The following is a 20,488-nucleotide window of genomic DNA, read 5'->3' as shown; positions in this document are numbered from 1 at the left end:
TCAGAACATCATGCACCGTCAAGGAGGGGTCTAGTGGGCAATTGCTTTCCTGGGCCCTGCCTGGGTCAGGCCCTCACCACAGCTCTGTGCAGGCGAGCAGACTGAGGCCCTGTCCGAGTTCCCACAGCCCACCAGAGCAGGAGGGGGCAGGGAGGCTGGCCTCCTTGATTTGGAGGGGCCAGCTCCCTGAGTGAGGTGAGAATTTGTGGTTCTCAGCTTCAGGCGACAGGAGCGAGTAGGTGGAGTCAGTCCACCAATGGCATCCTTCAGACCACTCTGATTGGTTCAGGGATGGAAACTCAACCACATGAGGGCCAATAAGATGTGAGGAGTCATTACCCACCTTCCACAAGAGCACTTCCTTTCTCTTCCACCCAAATTGCCACGTGGCGTGAGGATGTGGCATTCAAGGTGGCCTGTTGGCGGGTTGTCCACGAGGTGCTGGGTGAACAGCCTCACTCACAGCCTGACCAGGGTGAAGAGGGGAGACAAGGCAATGCTCGCCCACCGACCACAGGGCCTAGCACACACCAGGGATCCCGTAGATATGGGGCATCAAGCTGCAGTAAACTTTTCCTGAATAAATGATCGATGGATGAAGAATGATGCCTTCCCTCAGCTCCCTATCCCAAATGAGCTGCTGAACTGGACTTATCTCTCCTTCAGTTGTTCCCCCATCCCAAATATCTCTAGTCTCAGCTTCCTAATCTGTTTACTGAGTGTAATAATAGTATCTACCTCCTAGAATTATTGTGGGAACTAAATGAATTTAATATATGTCTGGCACATAGTAGGTACATAACAAATGTCAATTATTATTGTTATCATCATCATCATTTCCCTCTGGGAGCCTCAGTTTTCTCATCTGTGAAATGGGAATTCATCTGTTCGTTCAACAAACTGTTGTGGTTAAGATCTGGGGCAGCTATACAGATGAATACATCAGGGTCGTGTCTGGAGGAATTAACCTTCGGGTGTGGCAGGCAGTCAGAGTTAAAACCCAGTGGGAGGAAAGCCAGGGCATATGGAAAATCTACTGTATAGATGTGGGGTGACCTGGGGTGGTGAGACGCTAGCTCCAAAATTGGACTCGTAGAGGTGAGGGATGGAATTGATTTCATGTCCCCTGCTCTTGCCAGTATGTTGAGTTGGCATGAAAACGTTTGGGATGGGCTCCAGCTGTTGACCCGAGCCAGACAGAAAGGGGAAGTTAGACTACCAGAGAGCCCAAGGTTTAGGGCAGGTCTAGATAGATACAATTAAGGGTCAGGGAAGAATGAACCAACTTGTATCTCAGGAATGTTTCTCCTAAAATATTATCTTAATTTTAAAAATTATGTGGAATGATGTATAAATTTAATTCTTTAGATTTTTGTCTTTTTTGAAAAAAATGAGTGAAATTTTTATTTTAATGGAGGTCAATATCTGATAGGAGCAGCCAAATTACACCGCCACCTGGTGGCAGCATACTAAAATCACAGGTTTGTTTTATTTTGTTTGAGATAAACAAAACACTGCAAGCTCGATTTTTGGATATGACCAGAGATATCAACTCCATTCCCGCCATTCCTCTTCTCCCCACCCCTTTACTAAAACCCAACTTCTATAGTCGATGCTCCCAATTTCCCAGCTTTTTGCCTGAGCCACACCTCCTCAGCAGACAAGCCAACCAGCTCCTCCTTCTCCCTGTCTCTTGGCCTTCACCAGGCCTGGAGAGCCTCAAGCCCATTTTCTCTCCAGCTCTACATTTGTGCTAACACATCCCCAAGCCCTTAGCCCAGCCTGAAAAGGGAATGTGAGAATCTGGAGAGAACCTAGTCCAAGCATAATGGTTGAGTGCAGATGGTACACTTGGACTGTTGTGGGCTCAAATCCCTGCTGACCACTTACTGGTTGTGGGTCTCTGGACCTCTCTAAGGCTTCTCTGAGCCTCAGATTCCCCATCTGAAAAATGGGATGGAGTCTGGATTCAACAAGAGACTTCTTGTTCTTTCTACTATATGTCTTTCTACTTCTCTTTCTACAAGAGCTGGAGTGGGTGGAGACCAAGCAATGATGGGGAGGAATGGGACGGAAGAGGAGCACTTCCGCCTCTTGGGGCACCTATCCAGAAATGGCTAAGGCCTAGCTCTTAGCTCTTTCACAGTCTCCCTTCCAGGCTCTCCCCATCCTAGTCTACCCAGTCTTCTCTAACAGATTTCTTCAGAGCCTGGCCCTAACACCTCACACCCTCTTATAGTCAATCCACTTAGCACTCAAGGGGCAATGAATGAGCAAAGGTCCATCAGCCCCTCCTTGGGGCCCAGAGAGGGCAACGCTTAACCCTCTAAAATGGCTCACAAAAGGTAGTATTGCAGGCGCTTAAGAAGGGGAGAAGTTTTGGAGCTGGGCTTCCCCAACCGTGGCAGCTACCAGAGCCCTGTCCTGAGCACAGGAAACCAGCCTTCTGGCTTGATGCTGAGGCTGCCTGGACCTTGTTGTGTGGCCTTGGATAAGGCTTAGCTCTGCTGAGTCTCATATTCCCCATCTGTAAAACAGAGCACCCCAATCTACTTCAGCCCCAGCAACATGGCTGCTGGGACTGCTGAAGAGGTGGGCAGGGTCGGGGCACCCTCTCCCTTCCCCTGCCTCCTTGGGGAACCCCAGGACCCTGCTCAGAGTAGGAAGCGCCACTTCCCCTAGGGAGGTAGGTCCCAGGGGACTCTGTGATCCTCTCCCACCCTCGCTCTGGGCAGCCAGCGCTAAGTGCTGTATTAATTGTTACCAGCTCTCCCTTGGGAAGCAAATTCAAAATGAGGTCACCATGGTAACCCAGACGGTTGCAATGTGACCAAATTTTTAAAGTGCTCAACGTGTTCCAGGCACCTTACCTTTCAGTGGAAAAGAAAATACTGGGGCCTCAGTCCCACACTTCAGTGGCCTGGGGAGCCCTGGAGCTCTCCTGCACCCAGAAAGGGTGAGGAGGGGGCAGGGCAGAGCTGGGAATGACATCCCGGTCCCACACAAGGCCTGACGGGAGAGCCAGAGGCCCTGGGTTTAGTCTCAGCTCTGGCACCATCTTGTCTGCAGCTCCAGGCTGTCCTTGTCTTCTCTGGGCCTCCGGTAACGCTTCACCCAGCAGTATCTCTTCAAAGATCAAATAAATGAGCCAGTGGGCTGTTACCCTCACAGGTCGGGTGGAGGGTGGCGGAGAAGGCCAGGGAGTCTTTTGCTAATCAGGCCTCCCAGGCAGAGAGACCACCTGGATTCAAATGCTACCTCTGCTGCCACCAGCTGCGTGACCTTGGGCCCGGGATCTCACCCCTCTGAGCTTTGGCTTCCTTACCTATAAGAGAGGGGCTAACAGTAGTCCCTTCCCTTTGGGGCGGTTGTAAAGTTTAAATAAGATAACCCATGGAAAGTGCTTAGCATGGCGCCTGCACACAGTAGGTGCTAACGTCATCCTTGCTGCCGTGCCCGATGTGCCAGGCCCTGAGTTCAGCAAGTTACACATGATCTAGCAGTGAATCCTCACCACGTTCCTCCCATGAGATGCTTGCTATTATTAAGCCCATTTTACAGATGTGGAAACTAAGGTTAGCAAGGTGAGACAACTCACTGAGGTGCAGAAACACCCATGGAGTGGGGCTTGGATTCTGACCCAGGTCTGTTCTTGAGTCTGAACTCAAACCCCTAACCACTCCCTACACAGCCTGAGGATGAAATGAGATGTGTGTTGAGCACCCAACAGTTGGTGCTTATTAAGTAGCGTGTGGCATACAGTTGGTGCTCATTAAATAGTGGGCAGTCACAGGCACATCCAGGTTTCGTGTCATAGCCACTGTATTGCTCCAACCGCTGTCTTCTGGAGCTTGGGTACCGGATCTGGTGGGTTCAGAACTTCCATGGCTCAGGCAGTGATGGGGGAATGAGCAGGCCCCTCTTTAGGCCACTGCATCACGATGGCCCTGCCTGTCCCTGGGGCCCTGGCTGCCCTCACACTGTGGGGACACAGACGGCCAGAAGCTGCCTCTGACCTCATCCCACCCTAGCTACTCTCTGGCCTTCACGGCCCCCACCTAACCCCTTCCTGCTGGGTCAGCCCCCCGCCCCACCCTCCCCTCCCGGCCACCCCCAGGCAAAGCTGGCTTTCCCAGGACAGAATGGGGTCAGGCCTGCTGAGTGGTAGATGAATTCAATAACCAGCCATTCCTACCACCAGCCCATTTGCCCTCCACTGTCCCAGGCCCACAGAGGGGCCAGAGTCAGCCTATCCATCAGGGGAGAGAAGTCAGAGGGGTGGAAAACACCCTCCCAGCCAGCTCAGGGCACTCCAGGAGCCCAGAGCAGCTCAAAGCTGAAAACTCGGGATACGGATACGCTGGTTTTAGCCCTTCTCCCCGATGCTGGTATGGCCTTGAGCAAATCATTGCTATTCTCTAAGCCTCAGCTTCTCCATCCACAAAATGGAGTGGATAATCCCCACTGCCTGCCTCCTGGGGTTGCTGTAGGGCCTGAGCCAGTAGCAGACGTGTTCTCCCTTTGTAAATCACCGTGCCCACATACAACGTGATTCTGGTTATTGATAATCTTGGCTGCTATCTGGGTTGGGTCCCCCCAGAAGCAGACCCTGAGACAAGGATGAGAGAGGTGCCCTTGGAACTTCTTGGGCAGTATTGCCCTGGTGGGGAAGTGGGGAAGTGAGGCAGGGAAGGAAGAATCCAGTTCAGGGATTCTGCAGGCTACAGAGAACAGGCTACAGAGGATCGGCCCGTCTAGAGATTTCTGCGAGATAGGGTAGCACAGGCCTCAGATTCATCCTACTCAAGAGGTGAGAAGCTGGGCTATTATCCACCAGCTCTCATCACCTTCGGTTGAGGACTGCTCCCTAAGACACTTTGCTGCTTCCCAGCACTCCCAGATGCCCTGTGAGGGGGCCAAGCATGCCCTCTGGGCAGAGAAGGCCTTCAGATAGGTTGCAGGTACTTAGCTAGGAGGCCTTCATGTGTACAGGAATGGTGATGCTGAGGGGATGCAGACAGGGTCCCACATGCATAATCTCATTTATTGTTATCCTCACATCAGCCTTATGAGGGAGGTACTATTATTAGCCCCATTTTGCAGATGAGGAATGTGAGGCTCAGAGAGGTAACATTCACTTGCCCAAGGCCACACAGCTCAGAAGGGGTGAGGCGAGGATTAGAATTGGCTGCAGGGTCTTTGGTCTTTCCACTGCCTCCCAAGTTGGCAGGACTCACTTGCATGTGGGTTGCAGCCAGTAGCGTGCTGATAAATGTTTAGCCACGGGAGAAAAAAAGCCCTGGCTTATAGTGTTTACTGGTTGCCATGGTATAAATACTCCCACCATGGCCAATTTCAAGCTACCAAAGCTATGTCTGTCACTGAACACAGAGCTGGGAAAAGATGCTAACAATTGGCTCTCATGAGCTGGTATGAGCTGGCTCCAGCACACCACTTTTGGAACATTTTTGGTCTCACCTCCTACCAGTGTAGCTCTCAGTACTGAGCAGACTGAATTTCTCTCTAGGGTGAAAACACATCACACCTGTTCTAGCTCCCACCCCTTTGCCCTTACTATTCCTTCCCTCTGGGATGCCCTTTTCTTCTTCTCCGCGTTTCCAAATCTTATTTACCTTTTAAGAGCCTGCTCTGGTCCCACTTCCTCTAGGTTGTATTGGTCAGGATAAGTACCACTAGCTGCTATAACAAACAGCCCCATAATCTCAGTAATTTAACACAATCTAAATTGATTTCCCCTTCGTCCTGTAGTCCAGGGGAGGTTCTTTTCACCCTGGAATGCAGATTCCTTCCATTCTTTTTCCTTCCATTTTTAAATACTACCATCATCAACACTCCACATCCAAATTCACCGCAGAATGAGGAGAGATGAGAAAGGATCCCACAAGAGTTATATGGCCAGCCCTGGAACTGACGCTCATCACTTCTACATATTTTGTTGATCAGAACTGCCCCTCCTGACTGCAAGGGGGTCAAGAAATATGGCTTAACTGGAAATGTGATTTTCTTACAAGGAGAAAATGAAACCACGAAAATGAAACAAAGCCAGCTTCTGCTTCTATATCCCCAACTTCCACAGTCCAACCAACTTCTTTCTCTTCTAGATTTTTCCAGAACATACTGTCCAGAAACTGTTTTCTTTGGTCTTTGACTCAGACTGCCAGGCATGGTTAATGGGTCGGTCTTCTCTGCCTCCATAGACTCACAGAGGCTGAGCTATGGAAACTCCCAGAAGCAGGGTTCCCAATTCTTGTTTCAGGTGTAAATCACCAGTGGATTCAGGGTTCCTGATAATGCAGGTCTGGGAAAGAGCCCAGCAATCAGTATTTTTAACCAGATTGTTAGGTAGTTCAGATGTGCAGCAAACACTGGAACCAGTGATCTAGTCCAAAGGTCCCATTTCATAGATGTGGACACTGAGGCCCAGAGAGGGGGAGGAGTTTGCCCTAAGCCATGGAGTAAGTTAAAGCTGGATCTGAAACTCAAACCCAGGGCTCCTGACTTTTAACCCTGAGCTCTGTTTATACGCCATGGTGTGTTTCCACAAGGAGACCTGACTGTAAACTCTAACACAAGGCGCTGGTCGATGCTGAGTCGGTCATGAGTTATCAAGATGACTTCTCAGTTGAATGTGAGCTCTAGAGGTAAGCAGACCTGGGTTCAAATTCTACCTCTTCCACCTGCTTGTTTTGGGATCTTGGACAAGTCTCTCTACCCCTCTGAGCCTTGGTTTCCTCAGCTGGAAAAGGGGGATGATAAAAGCACCTATTCCATAGGTTAGGAGGAGAAAATATATGAAAAGTGCTCAGCACAGCATCTGGTAAATTCTCAATAAATCCTTACTGCTGGCTCTGGTTATCTGCCGAGGTGAGCTGTTGTTCTCAAGGAGCGTGAGGAGCACCTGGAAACAACCTCTAGGATGAGGCTAATCCAGAAGAGAGCCTCTCCTCCTCTGGGTGAAGTTTCAGTCACTGTGCAGATCTTTCATGAAAACCAGCTCTCAACATGTACACGCAGAGCCCTTGGAAACTCAAGCAGCACAGCTTGATCTTGGTTTTTAAACAATTGGGCGCATAGCTAATTGCTTCAAAAATATACCCGAGCTGCATGTGTGCCTGTGCAAGCCTGGGCCTTTCTTCCAAGCACAGAGGCTGTATGGGTCCCAGCCCACAGGAGGGCCGTGTCAGCCAGGGCAGGGCAGGCTCTGCTGCAGTAACAAATACCCCCACAGCTTAGAACTACAAAGCTTGCTTTCAGGCACTGTGTGTTCATCATGGCTCAGCTGAGACTCTGCTCCTGTAGGCACTCAGGCACGGGGGCTGAAGGAGCAGCCACCAGCTCAACCGCTGCTCTTCCCTGTGGCCAAGAGAAAGAGGGCTCTTCGGGGCTTTCCTCAGGCAATGAAGTGTTCCGCCCTGGAACGGAGTCACATTACTGCTTGAGTCCAGACGCAGACACCACCTCACTGAGGCAAGTCCCTGAGCCTATCCCCTTCCCAGTCTGCATAAAGGGGATGAAAACAGTACCTACCTCATTGGTGTGAGGGGCTACCTGACATGACCCTGTGGAATTCTTAGAACAGGATGGTGAAAGAACTTGATAAATGATGGGTTTTAATAGCCAAATAGTGGAAACAACCCACATGTTCAACAACAGATGAATGGATAAACACACGTGGTCTATCCACACAATGGAAGGCTATTCAGCCATAAACAGGAGTGAAGTACTGATGCATGTTACAACACGGATGAACCTTAAAAACACTTAGGTAAGTGAAAAAGACAGTCGTAAAAGCCTTCTAGTATACGATTCTATTTATGTGAAGTATCCAGGATAGGCAAATGCATAGAGACAGAAAGTAGACTAGTGGCTGCCAGGGGCTGGGGGAGGAAGGAATTAGGAGCTAATGGATACAAGGTTTCATTCTGGGCTGATGGAAGTGCTCTGGAATCAGATAGTGGGGATGGCTGTACGACATTGTCACTGTACTACAACCCACTTGAAAATGGTGACGTTTATGTCATGTGAATTATATCTCAAGAATATAAAAAATTAAATAAATAACTAATGATAATAATTAATAAGGGAAGGATAAGAAATACTTCCCTTCCCCTACAGAGTTGTTTGCCCCCCCCCCCCAAACTGGGGCCCGGGTCTTTAAGCTGTCATTTCTGTGGACTGGCCTGTCTCCACTGGCCCAAGAGCCCTTCAAAGCCGTGGTGGAGCCTGGCTATTTTTGCTCTTATTTTTGGTCCCTGATCCCGGCAGGCAGGGTCAGGTGTGTAAACTGTGCACTCTCACTCACAAAGCTGTGCCCACGCCCTGTGTGGGTGTGCGCTCCTCTGTGTGTGCGCGCTGCTGTGTGTGTGTGTGTGTGTGTGTGTATGTGTGTGTGTGTGTGTGCGCGCGGGCACACAGCTCGGTCCTGGAGCCTGCAGGGAGCTGGTCGTACACTGGCACCCGTGGCAGGCGCTGCCTCACCTCTCTGGTCTCCCCGGGCGCTTCTCCTGCTGCCCCCAGAATCCTGGGGGATGCCTGCCTGGGAGGGAAGAGCCATCAGCGGTCCAGCCCCTTCCATTCAGTCGTAGGGAAGCCGGGCCCAGGGAGGGAGGGCTTGTTCAGTGTCACACCGTGAGGTAGCAGCAGAGCTGGACGAGGCCCCCAGGTGCCCCACAGCCCGCCAGTGCCCCTCCTGCGGGGGTGGCGTGTCAGAGGGTAGGCAGTGGGGCTGGGCGAGTGCTGAGAGATTCCTGGGCCTTCTCAGAGCTCCTCCCGCCAGACAGGTGACCAGTGGTGCATGAGGATGTGGAGGGGACAGAGGGCTGCTGGGGTCAGGCAAGGCTGAAGTCAGGCGGGGAAGGTCCCAGCCGCTCCGTACTTCCTGTTTTTATCATTGCTCTAGTCGTGGGACACAGTTGTCACCACAAAACCACAACAGCAAACCCTCTGGCTTCCCTTCGCACGTGCCTCTCCCTCCCAACAGTCCCTCTGGGATTATGTCCCTCTCTGTCCCCCTCCAGGCCCACAGAAGTGGGCCCCCCATGGCAGGGATGAGGCTGGACCCTGAGACGAACCAGCCCCTGGGAGCCATCGCTGCAGTCACGCCCACAGGCTCACTGAGGTTGGACCCATCCCCTCTTCCAAGGGCTCTATATTCATGCATTTATTGAGCACCTTTTGTGTGCCAGCTCCTCTACCACATGCTGAGGGCATCAACACCGGCCTGTCCAAGACTCACTTGAGACAGGCTTAGCCAGGCTGAGGCTGGGGGTACAGCTCGGGGCCCAGCCCATACCCAGAGCCCCAGCTCCACCCCGCCCAACTATGAGAGGTCACTCTTGCTGTCTTAAGTTCAGGACTCCAGGGGACAGTCTTTCACAAGGAGGGGACACATTCATGAGATGGGCTAAGTGGGCGCACAGGATACGGACTCACCGAGGGAGAAAGTGATTCCATTTCTGATGAGAAAGGAGAGTCTCGGATGGGTGCTCTCCGTGTTTAACACCTTTCTGACCTCCGCTGACCTCCCTTCGAACACAGAGACTGGCCCTCAAATCCAGAACCCTGGGGGCACCAGGGTCCAGCTAGAATTTAAGAACACTGGTGATTAACGTCATACTCATACCATGACTTAGCTCCTGTTTATGGCAATCATGCAGTTTTCCATTTACGTAGTTTCCTTTGAAAATAAACTATTTAAGTGAAGATGAGTTGATTTTTCAAAAAGCACCAAATAGCTATCAGTACAGGCAAAAATGAAAGTGGTTTTGAATGTTTGCATGGTTTGAGAAACACAGTCCAAGGTTTCGGGATCTGGGAGGTGGGGCGATTTAATCCCGGTATCCTCCTGCTGGAAGGACCCTGGACTGAACGTGTCATAACTGACTCCCGGTGGCCTGAGTCCTTGTCTTCAGAGCATCTGGCTCCCTGACTCCAGAGCAGCTCTGGGGAGGGTGCTGGTGGCCCTGAAGACGAGCTCCTGGGTGGAGGCCACCCTCCCTCAGGTGCTGCATCCTCCCTCATCAGGTGTGAGCTCAGCCAGCCTGGCCCCGGGCTGCTGTGTCACCTATGGCTCAGGACCCGGAACCACCATCCTCCTCTCTTCCCAGCCCTCCCCCATAGCTCTTCCTACAACGCCCTCAGATGACAAACGAGGGGTCTGACTACCTGGCCCTCCCTCTCCCTCCCTTCCTTTTCAGGTGAATTTGAGATTCCCAGCACAGAGCCTCTCCCGGCACCCGGTTCTCTGGACCGTGCCCCTCCTGCCCTGTGCCTCTTCTTCCAGGTTCACCCCCTCCATGGCTCCTGGGTGTAGCTCTCTGCCGCTGAGGGAAGCTGCCCTCAGATGGTTTTCTGGCACCTTCCTTTAAAACACCACCACCTAGATCTGTGGGCACCCTGTAGGGCAGAGTCGGGACTAAGGTGAGGCTGGCCAGGTGCCTAGGGCACACAATTTATGGCGGCGTGCGTTCCCAGTGGTCACCCCGAAAGTGAGTGCTTCCTTAACCTACGTGCCCCAGATACCTCCCTTGCCCTATGCTAGTCCCAGCAGTGCCACAGAACATGAGGGAAAGAACCCTGCTGGTTAGAAGGATTTCCTGGGGGTCATTGGGGTTCTGAGTCGTTCTCACAGCAGTTGCCCCCTTGGGATCATACGATGTCTCAGGGAGGCTGGTTGGCAAGGCGGCTGCCTAAACACAGTTGTGCGTGGTATGCACTTCAAAAGGGTGTGGAGTCAAGAGGTAAGTGTGGCTGAAATCCAGCCTGTCCCCACTCTGTGTGTCACCCTCTGTGTCGCGGGGCCTGCGTCAGCCTGCTGGAGGCGGCAACTTTCTGCATTTTGTCCACTGGTGAGGGCGCCTTTCAGTACTTCCTACGAGGATATCAAATGCGCAAATGCGCTCGCAGTGGCGGGATTAGAGAAGGGGATTAAAGAGGGGCGGGTACTTGCCCTAGGACACAAAGCAGCAGGGCTGGGACTCAAGTTTCTTGATTCTTTACTCAGTCTTCTTCCCTTTGCTTTTTATCACTCTAGTAAAATGCGTTAGAGAGCTATTTCCCACAGGCAGAGGTAAACCTAGAATATGGGGTCCCTGGTATGCCCTATCTCGTCTGCCCCTCCCCCACCAGCGGCAATTCCCTCCTTGATGTCTTTTCAGCCACTTGGATTCGCCTCTAATCCCGGGTCTGTGTGCCCCACTGGCCTGTGAATTCCTGGAGCGCAGAGAACTCGTAGCCCAGTCTCGGCAGGCACAGTGCGGCGAGCATGGTAACGCACGTATCCTGGGACCCCAGGAGGCCCCGTCTTGGCTCCAGGAGGGCAGAGCACTTCAGAAGACACAGACCATTAACCAAAAGTCATTTAAAAATAACTCCAACTGTGACTTGCGTCTAATACTCTTCAAAGCTGCTTCCCTCCATGTCCCTGTCCCTTTCCTCTCACTTTCCCCTTCAGGCTCTCTCCACCCATTTTCTTGGTCCTGTGACACAAAACCTAGAAACCAATTTGTCCCAAACCCAGACTCTCTTCATAGAGAGAAGGCAGGTGTAAATCAGCTGGTCGTCTTCCCAAACCATCCTCTTCTTCCTCCATGGCAGGTGGCCATGCTGCTGGACAACATTTCCCAGCCTCCCTTGCAGCAGTGGCCATTAGAACGTGAATGGCAGTGATGGAGGCCACGTTCAGGCCTTGGCCTTCAGTCAGTGGGTGCCCTCTCTTTCCTCCCTGCTGGCTGAGACCAGACGTGGTGACAGTAAAGCCTGTCAAGATGCAAGAGCCATGCCGTGGAAGGAACCTGGGTCTCTGCATGCTTGTGTGCCTCCCAGGCCTGGAACATTCGCCGAAGAGGTTTTGTGAGAGAGGAATACACTTCTGTGCTCTTTAAGCTGCTTTGTTTGGGGGTTTCTTTGCCTCAGGAAACAGGAGTTGAGCCTTATCCCTCAACAACAGAGAAGGAGGGGGGAGAAATGGCTGAATATCAAACCCAGAATTCTCTTTAGAAGGGGGAGCAGAGTCTGGACCACTCCCACACGACGCGCTGTGTCCCATCCCATGGGTGAGGAATGGCTGAGGGGCCGGGGGCGGTGGCAGCTGCAGGCTGTTTCTTGTGTAACTAAAGAGGGAGGGGAGAGAGTGGGGTCAAGCGGCACCAGGTTGCAGGACAGACGGCGACTCAGATGTGAAAGAAGTAACCTTCATTGTATCAGCATCGTTCTTCCAAAGGACCCAGGCCTCTGCTGCCCTTCCCTGGGAGGAGGGCAAAAGCAGCCCACCTCATTTCACAAGGGTCTCCCCAGAAGAGAGTGGCAGGCTTGCCCAAGGTCACCTTGGCCATTAGAGGCAGAAGGGGCCAAGGAAACCCCAAGAGAGGATTTGGAGCCAAAAAGGATTTGAACCTGGCAGCAGATGGGGAAACCAGCAAGGGAACCTTCCTGAGGTGGAAAGACCAACTGGAGAAGCTGCCGCCAAAGACAATGGATGGAAATGACCTAAGGAATTCCAGGAAGGAGAGAAACCTGTGGCCCAGGCATCTGGGGAGCTCTTACTGCGGCCTTCAGGGCGGCTGCCATTCACACCAGCAATGCTGGGACTGGCAGGAGGCAGAAAGGCTGAAGCACTGAGGTCTGAAAAGGAAATGCCGGAACCACAAGGCTCCGATGTGAGTCGTCTGAGCCAAAATGGGCCAGGGGAGGGCCTGGAGCCCAGATGGCCAGGCAGTGGAAAGACTGATGGTTCCCAGCCTTCCCAAATCACATCCATTCATTCAACATTCCCCAAACGTTTACTGAGCACCTGCAATGTACTCGGCACCTCTGTACCCGGGGGATACAGCTGCGAACCAGACAGACAGAAGCTCCATCTTCCAGGAGTCCACATTCTAGCGGGAAGAGCAGACCATAAGAGACAACCGTAAGAAGTAAGCCAACCATGTAGCACCGAGATGCAGCGAGAGCTATTTAAAACAACAAGACCAGGAATGATGGAGGCAAGGCCGGCTATGTAATTTGCAGCGCAAAATGCAAACGTAGGCTGTTGTTCAAAAAGAAGAGAAAAGGTATGGTACACAGGAAACTTCCTTCGTCAGTGTCTCTCTCTCATCACTGTGTTTCTATTTGCTATTTAATGTCTCTCTGAGTAAAGAAAAATTAAAAATTTAAATTATTAACATGAGTTTTACTATCCATCTTTATATTGTGCAATGCCAGTTTTAAATGCAAATGTCAGAGCATTTCACTCGTGGAATCATGGAAATCACACAATTGGTATTTCATGGCTCATTCCCAAGGGTGCCCCAAGCCCGCCAGAAGAGGCCAACAGGAAGACTGGAAGGAGGAAGTAACCAATGACCCAGCCACAGACTGAGGGAGCACTGCCGGCCACAGGAACACCCTCAGGGTGAAGATTCTCACAGGCACTGAGGGGCCCTGCCCCACCAACGAGGACACACCCTCTCTCTGGAGCCTGACAGCTGCCCGGTTCCCCCTCCCAAATCCTCCCTCCCGCCAGATGCTGGACTGAGGCAGACACCCCAGATGGGGGTGGGGGGTGGGGAAGTCAACCCAGGCATCTCTTTCCCACGGGTCCACGGCTCCAACCCTTGGCAGATGGGAGATGTCCTGGGGTCTTTAAATTTCCATCCCAGGATGTGCTTAGTACCTGGATTGGGGTCTTGCCCCCACTGAGATGTGGCCTCTGGCCAGTCACCCACAAGGTGTGCAGTGGTGCTGCCAGCCCAGGTTGGGGATGGCTGATGCCATGCCCTGTCCCAAGACTCTGTGGGGCACAGGGTCCTGCCAGGCACCAAAGACAGCTGCAGGGAGCAGAGGGGGGCCTGAGGTACTAACACACGGGGGAGCAGGCAGTGAGAGCTGGGACACATGTGAGCAGAGGCCAAGGCTCTGGTGCTCCCTTGTCCCATCAGACTTCTCTTACCAAACACAAATTCAAAGATAAAATTATTAAGAATTTCAAAACAGCAATGGAGGAGCAAAAAATGCCAAGTGTGGAGCCCTTCTGAGCACAGGGCCTGGTGTGCTCCCAGAAGCCAGCCCTGGAGGGAGGAAAGGTTATCATTTTAAATGAATGTTCAGAGAAAGTTCTATTCAGAAGGTGATATTTGAGCAAAGACTTGAAGAATGAAAGGGAATGTTTCAGAGGGAAAATTTCAGAGGGAAGAATGTTTACAACAGAGGGAACAGCAAGTGCAAAGGTCCGGGGTTGGGTACATGCCTGGGATGAACAAGGGACACCAAGCAGGCCCATGAGACTGGAGTTGCAGGGAGGAGGGGCCGGTTGTGCAAGGCCCTGGGGGACAGTTTAAGGACTTGGGCTTTTAGTCTGAGAGAAGGGGGGAGCCAAGGAAGGGTTTTCAGTAGAGGAGTGACACGATCAGACGTAGGTCTTCCAAGGATTCCTGCTGGGTTGAGAGTAGACTATGGGAGTCAGGAGGGCAAGCAGAGGGCTACTGTCATAATCCAGGAGACGGATGATGGTGACTCGGACCAGCCTGGAGGGTGAGTAGGCAGATTCTGGATATTTAAGAGGAACAATCTAACGAATATTTATTGGGCCTCCAGTCTGCTGCCTATGGTCCAAGCAGGAAAGACAAGGTTCCTGCTGTTATGGAGATGAGATTCTGGTGACGTACAGGCAGATGATAAGCAAAGAAAGGAAGAACAAGAAAAATATTGGACATGTTAGTGCTCTACATAGAATTAAAATCAGGTAACTGGAATACTTCCTCAGATGGGTGGCCAAGGAGGGCTTCTCTGACATTACATTTAGACCAAAATCTGAGAGACAAAAAGGAGCCACTGTGAAATCAGGGAAAATTATTCCAAGCAGAGGGCACAGCATGTGCAAAGGCCCTGTGTATTAGTCAGCTCAGGCTGCCATAACAAAATACTGTAGACTGGGTGGCTTCCACAACAGAAGTTTATTTTTCTCACAGTTTGGGAGGCTGGGAAGTGCAAGATCAAGGTGTCCACCAATTCAGTTCCTGGTGAGAGCTCTCTATTCCTGGCTTATAGACCTTTTTTGCTACGCCCACCATAGCCTTTCCCAAGTGTGTACACACAAAGAGAGAGAGAAATTCCTCTTTCCCATTTTACAAGGCTACCAATCCTATCAGATTAGGACCCCACACTTATGACCTCATTTAACCTTCATTTCCTCCTGAAAGTCCTATCTCCAAATAAGATCACATTGGGGGTTAGGGCTTCAACATGTGAGTTTGAGGGGGACACAGTTCAGTCTATAGCACCCTGAGCTGGGAAACAAGCTCAGTCGATCCAAGGCAAGACAAAGAGAAGGCCAGGGGCAGGGGAGAGTGCTTCAGGCTGAGGTGGGAGAGGCAGGGAGCAGGCAGCTCACGCAGCCTTTGCAAGCCAGGCATTGGGATTCTCCTCTAAGCGCTGACCATTTCTGAGCACCTCCTATGTGTCAAGCATGGTGCTAACAGCCCCGTGGGCATGATCTCATTTAATCGTCACAGTGAACCCAGGAGGTAGATAGTATCTCTGCCCATTTTACAGGTAAGGAGACTGAAGCTGGAGCAGCAGTGTTCGGAGAATGGAGACGCCTTCCACTTACCTGTCAGTGCTCAGGCCCCCAGGAGGTGAGGACAGAAGGGCCCTTAGCTGAGCCAGGAAGATGGGTCCTCCAGACACGGTGGCCTCAGTAACAGACACTGGATTCAATACAACCGAGGCCTATGGAGCCCTTGGTCCTGATGAGGGTCACTATGAGGCCTCAGTGTAAATCAGGCACAATCCCAGCACGTGAGGATAGGGCTTTTCAAGCTCAGGTTCTCAAGGGCTTTTCAAGCTCAGGTTCTCAAGGGCTGTTCAAGCTCAGGCTCTCAAGTCCTCTAAATCCAAATTTCCTGGGCCTCACCTGTGGATACAGAAACTCTGAAAGTGTTGCCTAGGAATTTGCATTTTTAACAAGCACCCCAGGGGAACTGCAGCTGTAGGGGGTGGGGGCAAGGCCTGTGGGCAAGCAGCCCGTAAAGGGGCCCCCAGGGAGACACGCATCCACCGGGTCCGCTGGTCTGGGAAGTATAGCGCAATGGCTTGGGCTGGGCACCGAAAGGGGAGGGCTCTCCCAGGGTGGAGCTGGGGGTGGGAAGGGGAGGGCATTGTAAGAGGAGGGAGCTGCCTGGGCACAGGCTGCGTGACTAAAGGAGAGAAGGGAAGGAGGTGAGAGGAGCTTATACACAAGCTTTCTTGGATCCCACGGTGACCAAGGGACACTGGGACCGGGCTGGTTTCATTAGCCTGCAACAGCTGGGGGGACAGGACTATAGTAAATTGGCACCTGTTGGCTTCAGAGATAGCCCCCCCCACCTCACTTAGGCCCCCAAGAGCCACTGATGGATGGGTCAGCTGGGCCCACTACCCCAGCTTCTCTTCTTCCTTCTGAGGGAGGTCGCAGGCTTTTATCCCAGAGAACAAAGGATCTGGAGGCTTGCGGGAGGGGGATGAGTAACGACCTCTGTGTGGGGCATGACTGACCTTATAGCCCTTCCCCGGGTGGCCCTTGATGTGCTGGCCTGGCGCGGGGCGGCCGGCAGGGGAGGCCACCTGTGATGGCTGCCCTTCTGCTCAGAGCAGTCATACCGGGAGGGGCGCTGGAGCTGGGCGGCTCACAGGAGCAGACTGTTAAAGATTCAGGAAATTGGCAAGCTGGTTGTTAAACTTCTGGTAACTTAAGGTCGGCCACGGTGGACGTATTTACACCATGGACATTGGCAGAGCTGATTGATCAAGCACTCCACCGACAAGGGAGCCACAGCCATGGGCACCTCAGGGCAGGGAGCCTGTCCCACACATAGCCTCTGGGCAAGCCCTGCACTGGGCCCAGGAAACACCCAGGTACATCAGATGCTCTCAAGTATCCCTGCTCTCAGGGAGCAAGCAGTCTAGTAGGGAGACAGAAAAGACAACCTGGGGATTTCTAGACCAGAGGGATAACACTAACAGCAGTCTCTCCCATGTGTCATGAGGCTGGGAACTTTTCACACATCACCTCTACTCCTCACCGTACACCCCACTGTACAGATGGGAAATATGAAGCCCAATAGTATGAAATCATCTGCCCAGGATCACACAGCTGGCAAGGTCAGGTCTAAAATCCTCATTGTTCTGACCCTTGAGCCTGTCAGTAGCCTTAACCGCTGCAACGTCCTGCCTCCACGTTTCACGTTGCACTTGGAGCACAGAGCAAGGAGCACCTAACCCTGCCTAGGGCAGGTGCAGGGGTGGCATGGGAAAAGGTTTCCCAGGAGTGGACATTTGGTCTGGGTCTTGAAGGATGAATAGGAGTTTGCCAGTTTTAGGGCAAAGTGGAGAAAGGCATGCCAGGTGGAAGGAAAAGGCATGGAGTTGTAAGCGGGCATAGGAAGTTTGAAGGATGAGAGAACAGGGTGCTTTGATGAGAGTGTGTGATGGGGAAGGAAGGTCGGGATTTTAGTGAGAAGGGCCTTGAAGGCCAGGCAGAGAGATTGGGTCTTTATCCTGCAGGCTTTGGGAGCCACAGGAGCTGAAAATTCCTAGAACTATGGAAATATTATGGCGGGGTTTCTATGATGTCTGTTTTTACAAGATCCCCTGAAGCAGTGCTTATCAACCATCTGTGGAGAAGGGCTGTTCTTTAAAATCTTCTAATCTGTCACAGACCAATACTTTTGTTAAATACAAGGAAAATGAATTACTAGAAAAATAAAATTTAAAAACTACAAGCCTATTTTTCTCGTTATGAGATTCAAGACAAAATGACTCTATCAAATTGCTCTACAAGTTCTCAACCCTTAGTTTCTGCACCCACTTTGATAGAGATGAGCTTGTCCAGGGATCTTTGTTACAGGCACAGGTTGAGGACAACACAGGTTCTCCTAGTAAGAGTTAAGTACTCTCAAACAAATCCCATTCTGGAGACGAGGAATCTGTCGCTCAGAAAAGATAGGTGGGTGGCCCAAGATCACACAGCTGGTGAGGGACGGGCCTGGGATTCAAACCTGGGGCTTTCTGCCTTGCTGCACGCGACCCACGTGGCAGGTGCAGCCCAGTCCCTCGGCAGAGCCTTGTCCCAGTCCCTTAGCCTTATCCCTCCCCTTAACACGAGGTCAAGAGCCCTGCAGATGGGGAAATGGAGTCAAGGTAAGAAGGGAACTTCCTTGCCCAGGGTCCACTGCAAGAGGGTGGCAGAGGCGGCCAGCCTCCAGGTCTCCTGACACCAGCCTGTGCTCAGTTTCGCCACTCTGCCTACCTTCATGTCTGTGCAATGACCTCCAGGCCAGACAGTGCCAAGGAGGGCAGGGGTATGAGAGGCAGGAAGAGGCAGGGAATGCATCAGTTGCTGGCAATTACACGGTGCTTTGTTATTCTTAATTAGCTCAGCAGCTCTATAGCCAGAGACATCCCTATGGATGTCCAGGCTGAGAAGGAGACAGCTGCTGGTCCCGCCCAGGAGGGCAGTCTGGGCCAGTAGGGGCCCCTCAGGAGCACCTCCCCCAGCCCCTTTAGGTGCTGCTGCTTCTCCAGCTGCAGAGGGCCACCCACTTGCTGGGTGCACTCTAAGAACCAGAGGACAGAAGTCAAGCCCTTGGATGTGTACTGAGCACCTCCCCTGTGCCAGGCACTAGTGGGCTGCTCTCAAGTACCCGGGGGTGAATGACGGTTTCCAGCCCCCGTGCTTGAGGCATGCTCAGCTGCTGCGGAAAGCAAACAGTTTCACCAAGAACCATAAAAAATGAATGATAACCAGTGTTACCATTTGCTGAGCACTTGTCACATGCCAGGCATGGGGCTAAGCATTTCCCATATATTATCTCACTGCAGCCTTGCAAAGCCCCCTAAAGCACGTAATATCCTCATTGTACAGATGAGGAAACCGAGGCCCAGTTAGCTAACGTTGCGTGAATATAGATGGAGCCTCTGATTTTAGAACCCAGGTGTATAGAACTCCAAGATCAAACAGTTGTCTAGGAGTGTGTGTGTGTGTGTGTGTGTGCGCGCGCGCGTGCGCCTACTGGGGAGGAAAGACAGGTGTGTGGGTAGCTGTGACTGTAGGTGTTGGGGAGGAGGCCAACCAGATGTTCAGGGCAAAGGTGAGGAGGTGACCTGGCTGGATGTTTCTGCACGAGGAAGGAGCATGGAAAAGGTCTGAGGAGGGAAGGGTTCCGAGGCGATTGGTTGGGGCTGCTGGGACGGTGGGACACAGCAGGCAGGAGAGGAGGCCCTGTGGGCTGGGTGAAAGGTCAGAGCCAAGTCTAATCAGAGATCCCAGGGCAGTAACCCAGGTTCCCTCAGATTCCCTGGGAAAGGGCTGTCTCCCACCTGGGTTTGAGGGGAGTGGGGGTGGGGGGAGCAATGAGGAGAGGTTGAACTACCCACAGCTCAGACTGGGCCAGGCTGGTTCCAATCCCAAGAGAGCTCCCATCCCTGGGAGCCAGTCAGGAATTATGGTAATAATAACCACTCCATCTTCACTGTTCACCCAGTGAGGAAAGTGATTTTAGTTTTATTAAAATATGTGACATAAATAGCACTTATTATATGCCAAGCATAATTCTAAAGATGTCCCAAATGTTAACTCTTTTAATCCTTACAGCCACCCATTTTTACAGATAAGGAAACTGAGGACTGTGGGATTTAAATGACTTGCCTAAGGTTATAAAGTAGGGAAATGGGGGAGATGGGATCCCAGACTCTAGTGTTCATGGGTTTCACCACTGTGCTTTGCTGGTTGGCGAGGGGAGGCGGGCGGTGGAACACACACTCTGCTGTAAAAACTCCCATTTTACAGATGGAAAAACTGAGACCTAGTCAGGTGAAGAGACTAGCTCAGGAAGACAGATTATTTGAGGAAATCAGGGCTTCTGATCCCAGTCTAAGGCTTTGGTCTTGGTCCCACTGCAAGCCCAAGTGATGGCTGGAGAGAAGCTGAGAGCCCTCCCAGCTCCCTGGCACCCACTATCTCACTGGGGTCCCATGAGGGCCCAGTGGGGGAGAAAACAGTAAGATTACAATTCTGATATAATTTTCCTAAAGACAAAAGCCAGTTATCCCATAGGTAGCTTTTCCCTCCCTTTTATTTATTTTTTCCTTTCTGATTATTAAAGAACATATGATCACTGTAAAAATTTTTACAAAGTTAGATCAGATAAACAAAAAAGAAAACAAAAAAGAAAAGCCACCTTAAAACTCTTTCTTGAATACTGGTGTACTTTCAAGATTTCTTTGCTCCCTCTCTGTTTTCATAAGCATCCAAGCTAGGAGGCAAGAGACTTGGCTTCTGGTCCAGGCTTGCTGTGTGACCTTGGGCAAGTCTCTGCCCTTTTCTGGGCCTCAGGCTCCTCACTTGTGAAATGAGGGTTTGGACATGGTGACCTCAGAGGAGGCCCCTTGCAGCTCTGACCTTCTGTTTCTGCTTCTGTTTCTGGGACTGGCAGACGGGGCATAAGCAGGC

This window comes from Aethalodelphis obliquidens, unplaced genomic scaffold (assembly GCF_003676395.1).
Source record: "Aethalodelphis obliquidens isolate GAN/ISIS:26980383/991018 unplaced genomic scaffold, ASM367639v1 scaffold9, whole genome shotgun sequence".
NCBI lineage: Eukaryota > Metazoa > Chordata > Mammalia > Artiodactyla > Delphinidae > Aethalodelphis > Aethalodelphis obliquidens.
This window is presented reverse-complemented; position numbering follows the sequence as displayed.